At 55.4% G+C, this 14,012-nt stretch overlaps 1 long non-coding RNA gene across 1 annotated transcript; it reads left to right on the top strand.

The window, feature by feature from the left end:
• Positions 1-451: 451 nt before the first annotated feature.
• LOC147959785 (uncharacterized) lies at positions 452-4,040 on the top strand. Its single transcript, XR_015611698.1, has 3 exons — positions 452-956; positions 2,086-2,160; positions 3,767-4,040. It is a non-coding gene; the product is annotated as an uncharacterized LOC147959785 (long non-coding RNA).
• The last annotated feature ends 9,972 nt before the right edge of the window (positions 4,041-14,012 follow it).

Raw genomic sequence — 14,012 nt, 5'->3', positions numbered from 1 at the left:
TCCCCACTTAAATCTCGGGACGAGATTTCTTGCAGTGGAGGAGATTTGTAACACCCCCAGTGTCATGCTACAGTAATCCCCTATTAATGGTGCCATGTCATCATTTTACTGTTGCTAATCTTCACTTTATCCAAATCACAATTCAAATTCAAATCCAATCTAAAATTAAAAAAATCATATTTGCTAAACATGAAAACTAAAATGTTCGACTTGTCGCAAATAATCGTTTGTTAATATTGGTGGTGAACCAACATTTTTATATAGTACTTTAATACCCTAAATTAATCAGAACAGTGGCCTAAATATTAATTTAATCACCTTTTGAATTATAAAATTTAATAAGCTATTTTTATTTTGGAGCCGAACTAATTTTGGCAGTAGCTTAATTTATAATGCTATTTTAGGTGCAAGTTTTGTATTTTACAAAGCTAGAAATAAAAGAAACAGAAAATAAGATGCAAAAAAGAAGAGTAAAGGCCTAAACTAATACTGTCCAAGTGGGCTCTAGTGTGCACATGGCCCAGCCCACCCCCTTGCCATCCCCAACATACAGTAGAGGCAGAGGGCGTGGAGGCCATCGGCCATGGCGCCGGCCACGTGCCGGGCATCCACGGCCTCCCCCTTGCCTGCAAAACCGCGCAGGCCTCCCCCGTGTGACCTAGACTCCGTCCGCCCCCTTTTCCCTGCGCTGTTTCCCCACTCTCTGCCTCGTTCGCCCGAGCGCGGTCGCCGACGCGCCGCCGTCGATCCCGCGGCCACCAGCAACCCTGCGCCGCACGGAGACATCTAGGAGAACTGTGGTGCTCCTCTTCTTCATCTACGCAGAAGAACTCGAGCCAGGGACCAACACAGCGCTGGATCGGCATCGTCTCCTACCTCCGGTCGTCGGTGTTCGCTGCGTCGATCTGCTCACCCTCGACCCCTCCGGCTTCATCGAGCCCTCCTCGAGCTCCGCTGTGAGCCACTCTTCCAAACCGCCCTCTCCCTGTTGTCGATTAGTCGCCGTAGCCGCCGTCCCCGAGCTCGTCCATGGCCGCGCCGGGCTGTACGCGCACCTGCTCGGTTGCTGCTGTTGCATGCTTCCTGCTGCTCTGCTACTGTGGCCCTTCGTTGCCTCGCTGCCGCCCGGCCCGTGCACGCCGCGCCACGCCTCAACCCGCGCCCCCTGCCTTGTCTCCTGATGTTGCGCCGTTGCCGCGCTGTCCGCACCTGCTCTAGCCGTTGATGTTGCTCTGCTAGCTGTGCTTACTATTGTCTGCTTTCTGCCGCTCCTGCTTTGTTGTTCTGCTGCCGCTGCCGCCTTGCTCTTTGCTGCTGGTACTCTTGCAGTAGCTACTGCTCTTTGCTATTGCCGCTAGGTACTGCAGCTCCGGTTACTAGGTGCTGTTGCTCACGGCTTTGCATGCCATGGCCATGGCCAAGTGCATCATGTGCGTGCTGTGTGTGGGTGGCCGGGTGGCCAATTGGCAGTGGTGGCCGGCCCTGATTAGATTAGGGACTAATCCCCCTCTAATACTAACACACCTTGAGTCTGTTACATGTGGCCCCTATTAGGTAAATTGTTCAACTAAAAGAATTTTAACACATGTTACGCTTACATGTCGGTCCACTGACCCTGTTGACTGGTCAATCATTGACCTGGTCAACAGTCAACCAAACCACATGACCCCACTGTCATACACTAGGCTAGGCAACCCCTGTGTACCCGTAGCAATTCAGCCTTTTAAATTCGAATTAATAAAATTCTTGAAAATAAAAATGCAATAGACTTTGAGAAATTCATATAAAATAAAGTTGGATGAAAATGTTTTCTATATGGAAGTTGCTAAGAAAAATCCAAAGAATCCGAATACGCATTCCGTTCATCTGTCACATGCCCCTAGCGTGTTGAACATGGAACCATCCCCTCTCTTTTCATCTATTCGGAAAACGCCAGACACTGGAAAAACCCCTTCGGATGTTTTCCTTCTCCGTCTGCAACGTCTAGCACTACGATAGTTCACCCCTAACACCGGGTGTTTCCATGTTATGCTTTGATTGCTCTATTATTTATTGTGTTCCATGTCTGTTATTTCTTTCCGGTAGACCCCGAGATCGCTGCCGATACCCCCGTGATTGACTACATCGACGACGACCCCTCATTCTTGCCAGAGCAACCAGGCAAGCCCCCGCTTTGATCATCCCGATATCGGCCATTCCATTCTTGCATGCTTGCATTAGATTTTGCTGCTGTTATTGTTTGCTCCTATTCTGATGCATAGCCTGCTTTTGTAACCTGCTTATTGTTAACTACCTACTTATCCTAAACTGCTTAGTATAGGTTGGTTACTGATCCATCAGTGACCCCCACCTTGTCCTTGTTGCCCCTGCTTCATCATCGAAGACCCGATCAACGAGATTTGAAGACCAGGCCCCAGCACCGCACATCACTTTCCCCTTAGTTGCTCGACACTACTAGGTTACTATCGAGCACCGAGGGTGAGACCTCATCAGCACTTCTGATGTTAACCCTATAGTGTAGCTATTCGATCATGGTCCTCGAGGGTGATTTCCTCCTAAACCACTTCTAATACGGCTCTGTTGTGCAACCCCTCAAGTGTGAACCTCGAGGGTGGATCCTCTTACGTTCACCTTGATGATTACATCGAGTGGAATTCACCGGGGGTGTTTCCTCGGGGTTTCCCCTTGATATTTGGACACACGGATACTTGGACTTTACAGCTGTTACTTGGAAAGGCGGGTCGACCCTGAGGGGTACCCGCGAATGATGTGGAGACGGGTTGACCTGGAGGGTGCCCGCGAGATAATTACGAGGCGTGGCCGGGCATTCTTAGCCCTTGCCGCAAGTCCTCGAGACGGGGCGATGGGGTCACATCTTTCGTGAGTCTCTGTTTGTTACCGCGCGTTCCTAATCCACTACGATTTGGATATTTGATCTGAGGGGCCTCTGGCCTGATAGCAGTAACCATCACGTGGGCATTGTATGGGCGTTCTGCGTCGTATACATCAGCCGAAGCTTAATAGACGCCAGCGACTGAGCGGCGCGCGCCGGGTTGGACTGCGTAACCTCTAGCCTTGTTGAAGGAGGTAGCTAGGTCTGCTCACCGGCCGCGTACGCAACATGCAGGAGTTCCCGGGGAGATGGCCCATGACTCCTGGGGGCATAGGTTTAGTCCGGCGTGCTGGCTTCTCTATTAAGCCTAGGTCGGTTTGCGACGTATTATTTGGCCGAGGCCGGGCATGACCCAGGAAAGTGTGTCCGGCCGGAGTTAATCGAGTGTGGTGGGTAAGTTGGTGCACCCCTGCAGGGAAGAAAACATCTATCGATAGCCTGTCCTACAGTAACGGACACTTGGAGTTGTATCCCGTTCGATACAACTAGAACTGGATACTTGAGATGAGTAATGGATTGTGATGAGAAATGGATAGTATGGCTCTGGGATTGCTTTCTCGCAGGGAGTCGAGAAAGGATCTCTGGCCGAGGTTGATAACACTACTGCTACTATACTTTATGCTACTCTACTCCCTCCTGTTGCTGCAAGATGGTGGTTTCCAGAAGATGCTAGTCATCGATAGGACTAAGCCTTTCCTCTATTCTGGCATTCTGCAGTTTAGTCCACAAATTATGCCCTTTTCCTTTGATACAGATGCATACTTAGTTTAGATCTGATGTAAGTCTTGCGGGTACTTTGGATGAGTACTTACGGCTGCTTTGCTACCTCTTTTCCCCCATACCCGATTGTTGCGACCAAATGACGGATCTCAGGAGCCAGATGACACCACTGATGACTACTGCTACCCCGAGGGTGCCTACTACTACGTGACGGCCGCTGACGACTTGGAGTAGTTAGGAGGCTCCCAGGCAGGAGGCCTTGCCTTTTCGATCGTTGTTGATTTTGTGCTAGCCTTCTTAAGGCAAACTTGTTTAACTTATGTCTGTACTCAGATATTGTTGCTTTTGCTGACTTTTGTGTATTCGAGCTTATGTATTTGAGCCCTCGAGGCCCCTGGCTTGTAATATAAAGCTTGTATTATTTCAATTTGTGTCTAGAGTTGTGTTGTGATATATTCCCGTGAGTCCTTGATCTTGATCGTACACATTTGCGTGTATGATTAGTGTACGGTCAAATCGGGGGCGTCACAACAGCCTAGCTCGACGAACCCAAGGGACAAGAGACACAACAGTTTATCCTGGTTCGGGCCACCTTGCAGTGTAATACCCTACTCCAGCTTTGCGATGGATTGCCTCGAAGGGCTGAGGATGAACTAGTATAGTGGTTGAACAGCCTCAGGAGGTGAGGTGTTCTTGAGCTCGATGAGCTTGCGGGTGGTCCGGGTGAGATGGATCCATCCCCTTCTATGGTGGTGGCTAAGTCCTATTTATAGTGGCCTTGGTCTTCTTCCCAAATGTAGGTGGGAAGGGATCCCACAACGGCCAAATTCGAAGGGAGAGAACTAGTACAAGTTATCCTGACAAAAGTAATCTTCGCCTGCAAAGGCTCTGGTGGTGACACCGTAGTGGGCTCTGCGATGACCTTCGTCTTGTCGTCCTGACGGTCTTGGTCTTATTGCACCAATATGGAAACCTTTGCTTCATTCCTCGGGACTTCGCGCCTGCGCTTGCCTCCTTGGCACTAAAGGGGAAACTAGTACACTACGCCCCACTGGCACCCACCTGGCCTTGGTCGTCATGGCTCACGTCATGTGAACCTCGTGAGGTGCACCTCACCTTGATGTCTCCGCTCCTCGGGAGCCAGCCTAGTGAGGCCGCCCCTAGGGAGGTCTTGTTGTCATCTGCCTCGCGAGGCTTGGCCCCTCGCGAGGGTCTTGAGTCGTTGTTGCTGAAACTGGGCTGAACCGGGCCGCCTATGAAGCCACGCCGTGGGCTACAGACAGGCAAGTCTGGGTACTACCATTCCCAGGACGCCGACAATAGCCCCCGGACCCAAAATGCTCAAACTTGGCTTTGAGGCGAAGCCAAAGGGAAAGTGCGGAGCGCCACGGGCCCCAGCCGCATGCGGCCTTGGTCGACGCGTGGTGATTGATGGGACGTGGGCACCCCCACTTCCCCACGTAGCCTTGATATTAGCCGGGCTTGGTGGGTGTCATCACTGGCTCAGCTCCATCTTCATTGCTTGATGCGCGCTTCCTTGGCCCCTCCACCTTCTCAGCTCTCCCTGTTGACATGACGTCGAAGTTGCCGAAGAAGAAGAAAGTGAAGAGCCGTGCTCCGGCCGAATCTCTGTCGGCCTTTGAGCCCGCCCTCGAGCGGTCGACGGTGGTTAACCTAGAGATGCTGGACAAGGTGCGTCCGGCACTCGCCGCCAATTCCAACGAGTGGAACGCGACGGTGGCTTGGCCTGCTTCCCATGCCATGGTCGACATGGCGGCCACTGAGATCCCCATTCATCTCCATGCCCTCTTGGCAGGCTTGATTGCCCCCTTTTCTGATTTCTTCAATGCCATAATCTCGCATTACCAAGTCCACGCGCTGCACCTGGATCCCCAATCCATCCTTCTCCTCATTGTCTTCGCCTTCGTCTACGAGGCCATGGTGGGCATTGTTCCCTCCGTGGCCTTGTTCCACCATTTCTTCTCACTCCACCTGACCGACGCCCGCCAGTGCTCGGGGCGCGTGACCTTCTAGGCTGTGGCGGCGACGGCAGGCTCAGGAATCGACTTCGAGCTCTCGCCGGTCGTACATGGATTCCAGAAGCGATGGGTGTTCGTGGATGTCGGCATGCTCAACTCCCTGCTCTTGCTCCCCCGGGCGCCCGGCTGAGCTCAGCTCCGGGTGGGTGCACATGAAGCTCGTCGACCGACGGCTTGCCCATGTTTGGCGCCGACTGGCCAGGTTGAAGGAGCATGGGGTGACGGCGCCCATGGTGGTGCAGGAGTTCGTCCAGCGCCGCATTGCTCCGCTTCAGCACCATTCTCGATGGATGTGGACCTTCTCCGGCAACAGGGAACCCATGAGGCTCTAGGTGCCTGCGCTTCCTCCTAAAACTCTGTGCATGGTGCTCGAGCTCCTGACTGGCGATCCTGCGCTAGCCATGCTTCTGAAGGAGGCTGCCTTCTGTACTGCTGCTCAAACATGGAGGTGTTTGTGAGGCAGATGCCCCTCTTTGATGAGTGGAGACTACGCCCGGCTGAGCTTGAGGGGCCCCGCGACAACCCCATTCTTTTGGTCCCCCTGCCAGCTGTCCCTGCGGCGCATGCCTCGGTGGTGGATGCTGGGGGGCGGGCGTAGCCCGGTGCTATCGGGGCGGCTGATGACGTAGTGCCTCAGCCAGGCGCTCCTGAGATGGCAGCTCCTGAGGCGTAGGTGAGCCGTCTTGAGGGGGCGATCAAAGAGTTGGCGCGATTAGAGGCTCCCGAGGTCGCGGCCCCTGATGCTTGGGGAAGTAGTCTTGAGGTGGAGGCCGGAGAGCTGTCGCAGACCGAGGCTCCCAAGGTCGCCGCCTCAGGAGTTATGCCGAATGCCCCAGACGTTGATGGTCATGCCCGGGGCTTCGGCCAGCTCCGCCTGAAGTTCGAAGCACCCCGCAAGAGGAAGGGGGTCCAAGTTGCAGTGGTGACGCATACCGGCTGCTGAAGCAGAGAAAGTACATAGCTATGGATGAGTAAGTACCTTATTCTCATGATTTCTGGTGGGCTGCGTCCTTCCGTAACGACGGCTTTTCAGGGTTCCTGCGGCCGCAGCAACGGGGCCTCCTGAGGTGCTGCCGTCAATAGCCCTTTGCTCGCTCATGGTCCCGAGCCCCCCACGTCCGACCGTCGCGCGAGGTACGGTGCTTGCCTAAGAGGCGGACGCGCCGATGAGGGGTCTCGACCCTGCTTTCTTGGCGTCCTTCCTTCACACTCCTGACTGGGGTGCAGAAAGCGTGCCATGGGCTCATCCATTGGTCATCGCTGGTGGCTGGGCGACCCCAACACTGGCTTCGTCTTCAAGTGGCGAGGCCATGCCACCCAGCACCTGCGCTGAAGCCCGCAAGGTGGCAGGGAAGGCACCGGCCTCGGGCCCCCTGCCTGGGGCAGGTGGGCCACCTCAAGCTTCCCCAACAGCCCTTGGCACAGAGGACGGGATTGGTCGCGCCCTGGGGTTTACGCGCGGGCGTGGTGCTATACGCCACAAGCTCTTCCAAGAGGCGATGGGTGCGCTGAGCCGCCTCGGAGAAGAGCTCGTCGAAGTCGACGCTTGCCTTCAAACAGAGGACCTTCGCCTTGCTCAGGAGTGGCATCAATTGAAGGTCGCCATCAACCTTGGGCAGCTTCAACATGAGCGTGACAAGGCAAAGGCCGCGGTGTCCCTCGCGACCTCACGTGAGACCAACGCCCGGGCCTTGGAGGAGGCCAGGGAGGCCGGCCACTACGCGAGGCCGCCGAGGAGTGCGAACGGGAGTTCCAGGCGCGCAGGGCTGTCTTGGCGTCGATGAGGGGAGCACCTTCCGAAGGGAAGGAGATCCCGAAGTGCGAGGAGGCACTAGTGCTGGAGGCCTTGGAGCACAACCTGGAGCTTGAGCGGCTGGAGGTGAGGGAACGCCAGGTGGACACAGCTGAGGACGCCGTTACCATGCACGAAGCCAAGGTCTAGGAGGAGGTCACCTGGATGGTGGCGAAGGTTCGCGTGGATCTTGCGATGAGTACCGCCTGAAGATGGAGTTCCTGGAGGCCGAAGCTGAGGACAGGACCGCCGCCCTCAAGGCAAAGCTGAACGAGGCAGAGCAGTGCGAGAAGGCCACCAAGGCGGCTGAGGCTTCAGCCCTGGCTGACTTGGCCTCATCATGTGCCGATTTTCTCTCGCTCCACCAGCATATTGATGGCGCCACGTCCCTCGCGAAGCATAATAGGGATGAGGCATGTCGTCAGCAGCCGATGCAGCGCGAGCATGCCCCCATGCTTTAGGCCCTCAGGGTGAGGGCCAACCGAGCCCTAGGTGTCATCTGCGAGGAGAGCGCCCCTCATCCCCACATGGAAGATTACGCCAGCCACCTTTCCTTCTTTACTGAGGTCGTGACATGCCTTGAGGACCAGGCTGCAAGGGCTTGCAAGCTCGTCGAGGAGAGGAGTCGGGGCCTCCTTGGGCGTGCATTCTCGCGCGTCTTCAGTCATCTTCGGAACACCGACCCCCACTTTGAGTTTGAAGCCGCCATAGCCCCAATGCCCGGGGCTATTCGGGACAACTTGTCGCACTGGGTGGACGATCATGTGGACGCTTTGGTCAGAGAGTGTGCCCCTGAGGACGACACGGCGGTGATCGTGGTGGACGAAGATGGCGTGGATGACGATGATGAAGACGACGTCAGTGACAGCGCAAGTAGCACAAATGAGAGTGACCAGGACGGTGCTGAGGGCAGCGCCTCCAGTTAAGCACGCATTCCTTCGCTTGAACCTGCATGCAAAGACTCGGACACGGCCCCGCAGGGCGTGAGAGCATTTTGGAGGGGGGAGACCCTTGTAATGTGTAAATTAATGTTCTGTGTTTTTAAAGCTAAACTCGAAATGTGCTATTGCGAGCTTGTGAGCCCCCGAGCAGGGTTGTCGCTGAGACTTATCTTGATCCTAGTAGGCCTTGAGCGGGTTCTGAGGTCACATATGCGCCTTCCTCCTAAGGCGAGTCCTCTGAGGCTTGTGGGACTTTGGGCCTCCTGAGAAGCTAGCGGATCCATTGGAGAGGGCCACGCCAGGAGCGTCCGGCGGACCGTGGTAGGATGCGCACGCGGAAATCTTGTGGCACGTGCACTCTTGCCCCGAGGGGGTCCTATCCATGCCGCCCAGACGCGCCCAGCGCTGCCTGTCGACCAGCCCCCGATCCGCGGGGCACTCTTAAGAGGGGGAGGGGGGGTGAGGGGCGCAAGCCTTAAAAACAAAGCATGCAACCAGAACGCAATAAAACCGGCAGAAACCAGAGAAAACTCCCCCCAATTTTAGATAACACAAAAGAACTTCAACTCTCGATCCGGAAGGAAGAAGGCGATCAAGTTACAGAGAAAGGGGCGAAGGCAAATAGCCGTGTCCGGCACCTAGCTAGTCTTCTTGTCTTCTCACCAATGCGGAGCTAAGTGCTTTCACTGGATGTGAGCATAGTCATTGGGGGACAGTGTCGACAGCCAGCGCGGAGCATGGTTCTTCCACTTGGACATGGGCGGGAGCCCCTGAGGCCGAGGGGCAGCACACTGGATACTCCGGGGTGTGTACAACCCTACTCATTATTACGTGAGTGTCACGAGCGTAGACCTTCATAGGCGTGAGCATTGCTTCATATTGCCTGACGAGGGCCCTGCCTTGCGCCTCCCCCGACCACCGTAGGGTCATCTGGAAACCAGGACGAGACCAAGGGGGGCGCCAGCGGCACCCTCGGCGACCATGGGCCCTCTGCCGGGGGGTGGAGGGCTCGCCAGCGCCTCCCCTAGTAGAGAACCTACCTCCACGCGACGCCTTGCTCCGCGGGGCGTGAGGGGGGCCCCGCGTCTAAGCCCTGCCTATGCAGCCCCCCAGTGCGCCGGTCCTGCTAGGGGTGGGGGTACCATGCTGGGGTCTCCGACCGCTGCCGTGGCCTAGTTCACCTGCGGTCCATGGTTAGCGTAAGCATGTCCCTGGGGTATTGGACGTACCCTGTGGTTGTCGTCGTCGAAGGGTTCGGCAAAGCTTCCAGGTAGCTCATTGAAAGCCCCGACCTCTAGCAGATCTCTTGCCCAGCTCGGCTCGGGGAATGAGCTGGGGTCTTCCTCAGGCGTGTATTCCATGCCCATCATGCGGGGCACGTAGGCATCAGGGGCGGCTGCACCAGGGCCTTCGCCGGGGTGCCCCACACCTTGGACTTCCGGGACCTGTGCCTGGCCCTGGTTTCCGCAGGGCGACACCCCAGGGCGGCCCTGCAGGGGACCGCCAGGACCTGCCCTGGCTGCAGAACACTGCGGTTGCGGCGGGACGAGCTGCACCGAGGGTCGTGTTGTTGCGGTCGAATACTTCGAGTGCTTTGTGGGGTGCACGGGTGCGGTGGGGCCTGGCATGCACCTCCGCCGCCACCTGAGGGGTGGACAGGGAGCAAAAAGGTGCCGCACCCCTGCAGGCGGCATCGAGCAGTTCGGTGACCCGCTCCAGTAGGGCATCGCGGCTGCCCTCCGCCAACCTGTAGCGCCGTAGCTCTCGTGCCACGATGATCGTGGCCCGCATGTTCGCCTATTCCCGACGAGTATGCGGCGCCATCGCCGCGGCGTAGCCCGAAGACTGCTCGGCGATGTGCACACACCGAGGGCCAAGGGCGGGAGGCACTGGCCCGCGCCACCCGCGTCCAGCGGAGTTGGGTGGTGTACGAGCCGCCTGGAGCGTGGAGTGGAGGTCTTCCTGGACGAACGACATCGCCCGGGAGGGCCAAGCTGCCCAGTGCTCGGCATGAGCCCCCTAATCGTCGGCCATCTGGGCTGTCGGGTGGCTGGAAGAAGAAAGGCCCCGACGGACCCCTACCTGGCACGCTAAATGTCGGATCCGGGGTTCCGCCGACCCTTGAGAGGTTCGAACACTGGGGTGTGTACGAAGAACTATCTCTTCGCAACCTGCTGGCCCAACGATTCCACAACCTAGCTTGACAAACCCAAGGGACAAGAAAAACAATAGTTTATCCTGGTTCGGTCCACCATGCGGTGTAATACCCTACTCCATCTTTGTGGTGGATTGCCTCGATGGGCGGAGGATGAACTAGTACAGTGGTTGAACAGCCTCAGGAGGTGAGGTGTTGTTGAGCTCGATGAGCTAGCGGGTGGTGAGGGTGAAATGGATCCGTCCCCTTCTATGGTTGTGGTTAAGTCCTATTTATAGTGGCCTTGGTCCTCTTCCCCAATGTAGGCAGGAAGGGATCCCACAACGGCCAAATTCGAAGGGAAACAACCGGTACAAGTTATCCTGACAAAAGTAGTCTTCGCCTGCAAAGGCTCTGATGGTGCTGCAGTGGGCTCCGCGATGACCATCGTCCTGTCGTCCTGGCAGTCTTGATCTCGTTGCACCAATATGGAAACCTTTGCTTGATTCCTCGGGAGTCTGCGCCTGCGCTTGCCTCCTTGGCACCAAAGGGGAAACTGGTACACTATGCCCGCTGGCGCCCACCTGGCCATGGTCGTCATGGCTAACGTCGTGTGAACCTCGCGAGGTGCACCTCACCTTGATGTCTCCGCTGCTCAGGAGCCAGCCTAGTGTGGCCGCCCCCCAGCGAGGTCTTGGTGTCGTCCACCTCGCGAGGCTTGGCCCCTCGTGAGGGTCTTGAGTTGTTGTTGCTGAAACTAGGCTGTACCGGGCCGCCGATGGGGCCACGCCATGGGCCGCAAGCAAGCAAGTCTCGGTACCCCCGTTCCCAGGACACCGATAGCGCTGAGCGTGTTGGCAGCCTCAGACGCAAGCGGCAGCAGCTGTGGCCGCGACGACGACATGGCCGGTGGTGGAAGCTCACGGCTCCAGCGAATTTGACGGCTACGTGATACAAACAAGGCAGGGGAGAGAAGGGTTCAACGTAGGAGCTCACAACGGTCATTTCGAGCAGATCAGTGGGCTCGGGGAAGGCTGGAGCAGTTGGGGCAGCGACAGGGATCTCCGGCGGCAGAGGAGGAAGAAGGTGAGGTAGCCGGCGATGCAGGGTGTCCGGCGTCGCCTGGCTCTACGTAGATGATGGGGATTACGCTACGGTTCTTTTGGGTGGGACAGCGAGGGAGGGGTGGAAGATGGCCGTGGCTACGGCGAGTGGCGGTGACGACTTCTCTTGGTGCATGTGAGGGAGAGAGCCAGGGAAGGGAAAGGGGCGAGGGAGAGTGAGAGAGGGTCGAGGGATCTCTGTGGCATCTCCAGGGCGATGTTGGGGAGGCGGCATCAAGCAGGAGGTGGCATGTGCATGCTGGAGCGCGTCGGGCACACGCACTCCTTCCTATTGGCAGGAGGTTGAAGACGGTGGTGGCTGTGGTGGGCTGGGTCAGCTGGAGTTGGGCTAGGTGGGCTGCCAGGTGAATGCCAGGTACTTTATCTCTCTCTCCTTTATTTCTGTTTTTCTATTTATTTTCCTCTGTTTTGATTTAGTTTAAAATCTAAACCATTTGATAAAATGATGAAAATAATAGTGGGCACTTGTGAAATTATTTACAGCAGCCCTCAACTATTTTCAGAATTATTTGGACATGTAAAAATACTTATAGCATTTAAATGTCCAAGAACAAATACTGTATGATTTAATTCAATAACCCAGAGTGTCCTAGAAAAGTGTGCACCATTTTTGGCAGAGGTTCTGGACCAAAACAAAAATGATGAACATTTATGAAGGGAATTTGAGGTTCATTGAAAATATTTTTAGGTTGAACCTATTTGAATTCCATTTGATGCTAGGGTTTGAACATCCCTAATTCAAATTCATTTGAATTTAAACATGATGACATGATGATCAAGCAAAGACAAACAAGGACTGATCTAGGGCTGTGACACTCGTGTTGATCCTTAAAAAAACCTGGGCTCGTGTCCTTTTGGTGGCGTGTGTGGTACGCACATTAGCCAACCCCAACCAGTCGAGCCTCTGCGTTTTGAGTCGAAATATCTGGCGGCCAGAATTCCAGCCATAGGAAATTCCCCTCATGTCCCTGGTCCATAATGACTAACGATGAACAATGGAGGGACGCTTTAGCATGGTTCAATTCCCTCGATCGCCGCTACCCAAGGTCACCCGCAAACTCCATTGCCTAGTACTAATTGGAGTACTATACCAGGATGAGCACAGAATTGAGCCCCGTTTGTTCGTGCCTATATCAGGCAATGCACTGGTACAAAGGGATTATCCTTTTACTCTACATATATAACTTGTCCGAAGTCCAACTAAGAAAAATGTTTGACTAAATCCTTTATTAAGAAATATTAACATCTATAACAGTAAAGATGTATCACTTGAAAAATTATTGGATGATGCAGGTTATGATAATGTTTCAAATCCTGGATTTTAAATTTTAGAAAATCCAAAAGTGACCGGAAATTCAAGAAACTGAGCATGGTCTCGTGATATGGCACAAATATTCCTATGGCACAAATCCTTTATTCAAGCTACTTATGAGAAGTTGCACAAATGAAGAGCCAAGGAATTTTGCAACAAAGACCTGTCATGTTAAGGCGAATGCTTTCACTATTCAAACCATGGGAGTTTACGTGCCGCCACGAGTCCCGCTTCTCATTGGCAGGTGCCATCCCAGCAAGAGTGTGAGTCGACAGGAGGCGTGCGAGCAGACCGCTGCGCCGGCTGACCGAGAGGCGTGCGAGAAGATCGCTCCGCAGGCTCACCGGGAGGCGAGCCCTTTGAACAGGCTCCGCCGCCCACCTTCGTCCCAAATGCTCCCACTTTTAATTGCGCCGGCGCCATAGTTTAAAATCACCCACACACTACCTGGTATCGCTACAATCTTCTATCTTCCTCTCCGATTCTCCTGTCGTCTACCTCCAACCAGCCTGACCTAACCGTACGCGATGTTGCATCACGATGGTCTACCCTTAGTCTTCCAGTTTCTCGAGGAAGACACCTAGTCAGAGTCTCAAGAACATAAGGTTCTTTGGGACGAGCTTGAACCGGCCTTGCGGGAAGACGCCGAGCCTGTTCCCGCTCCCGTCGCCCCGACTGCGCCAACACCCATCCCCGTGGCATTGATGGGCTGGGAGCCGCTCATTGTCGCCGAGCTTGATGCCATGGGGTTCCACGAGGTCCCCGCCGACTTTCATGCGCCCGTGCACCTGCCACCGCATGCGCCTACATGTGCACTGACGCGTGCGCTCTCTGTCATGCCATTGCCAGCGCCTGTCCCCACGCGGGTGCTAGTGCCCCCCTCAGCGGCATGGATGGCCACCATCGACCGCTTCCTTGCACCAACGTCAGTCCCCTCCTCCTGCCAGTTGACTCGCTCTTGGAGACCGAAGTCCAGAACATTCTGGCCTTCCTTGAAGCTAGGGACAACGTCCAGGAGTATGCGAACAACGGCGCAAGACGCCACCGTCACTGTCGC

The sequence above is a fragment of the Triticum urartu genome, chromosome 7A, assembly GCF_056163025.1.
Source record: "Triticum urartu cultivar PI428250 chromosome 7A, HENAU_Tu73, whole genome shotgun sequence".
NCBI lineage: Eukaryota > Viridiplantae > Streptophyta > Magnoliopsida > Poales > Poaceae > Triticum > Triticum urartu.
The sequence above is the reverse complement of the archived record's forward strand: the minus strand, read 5'-3'. Positions and strand labels throughout refer to the sequence as shown.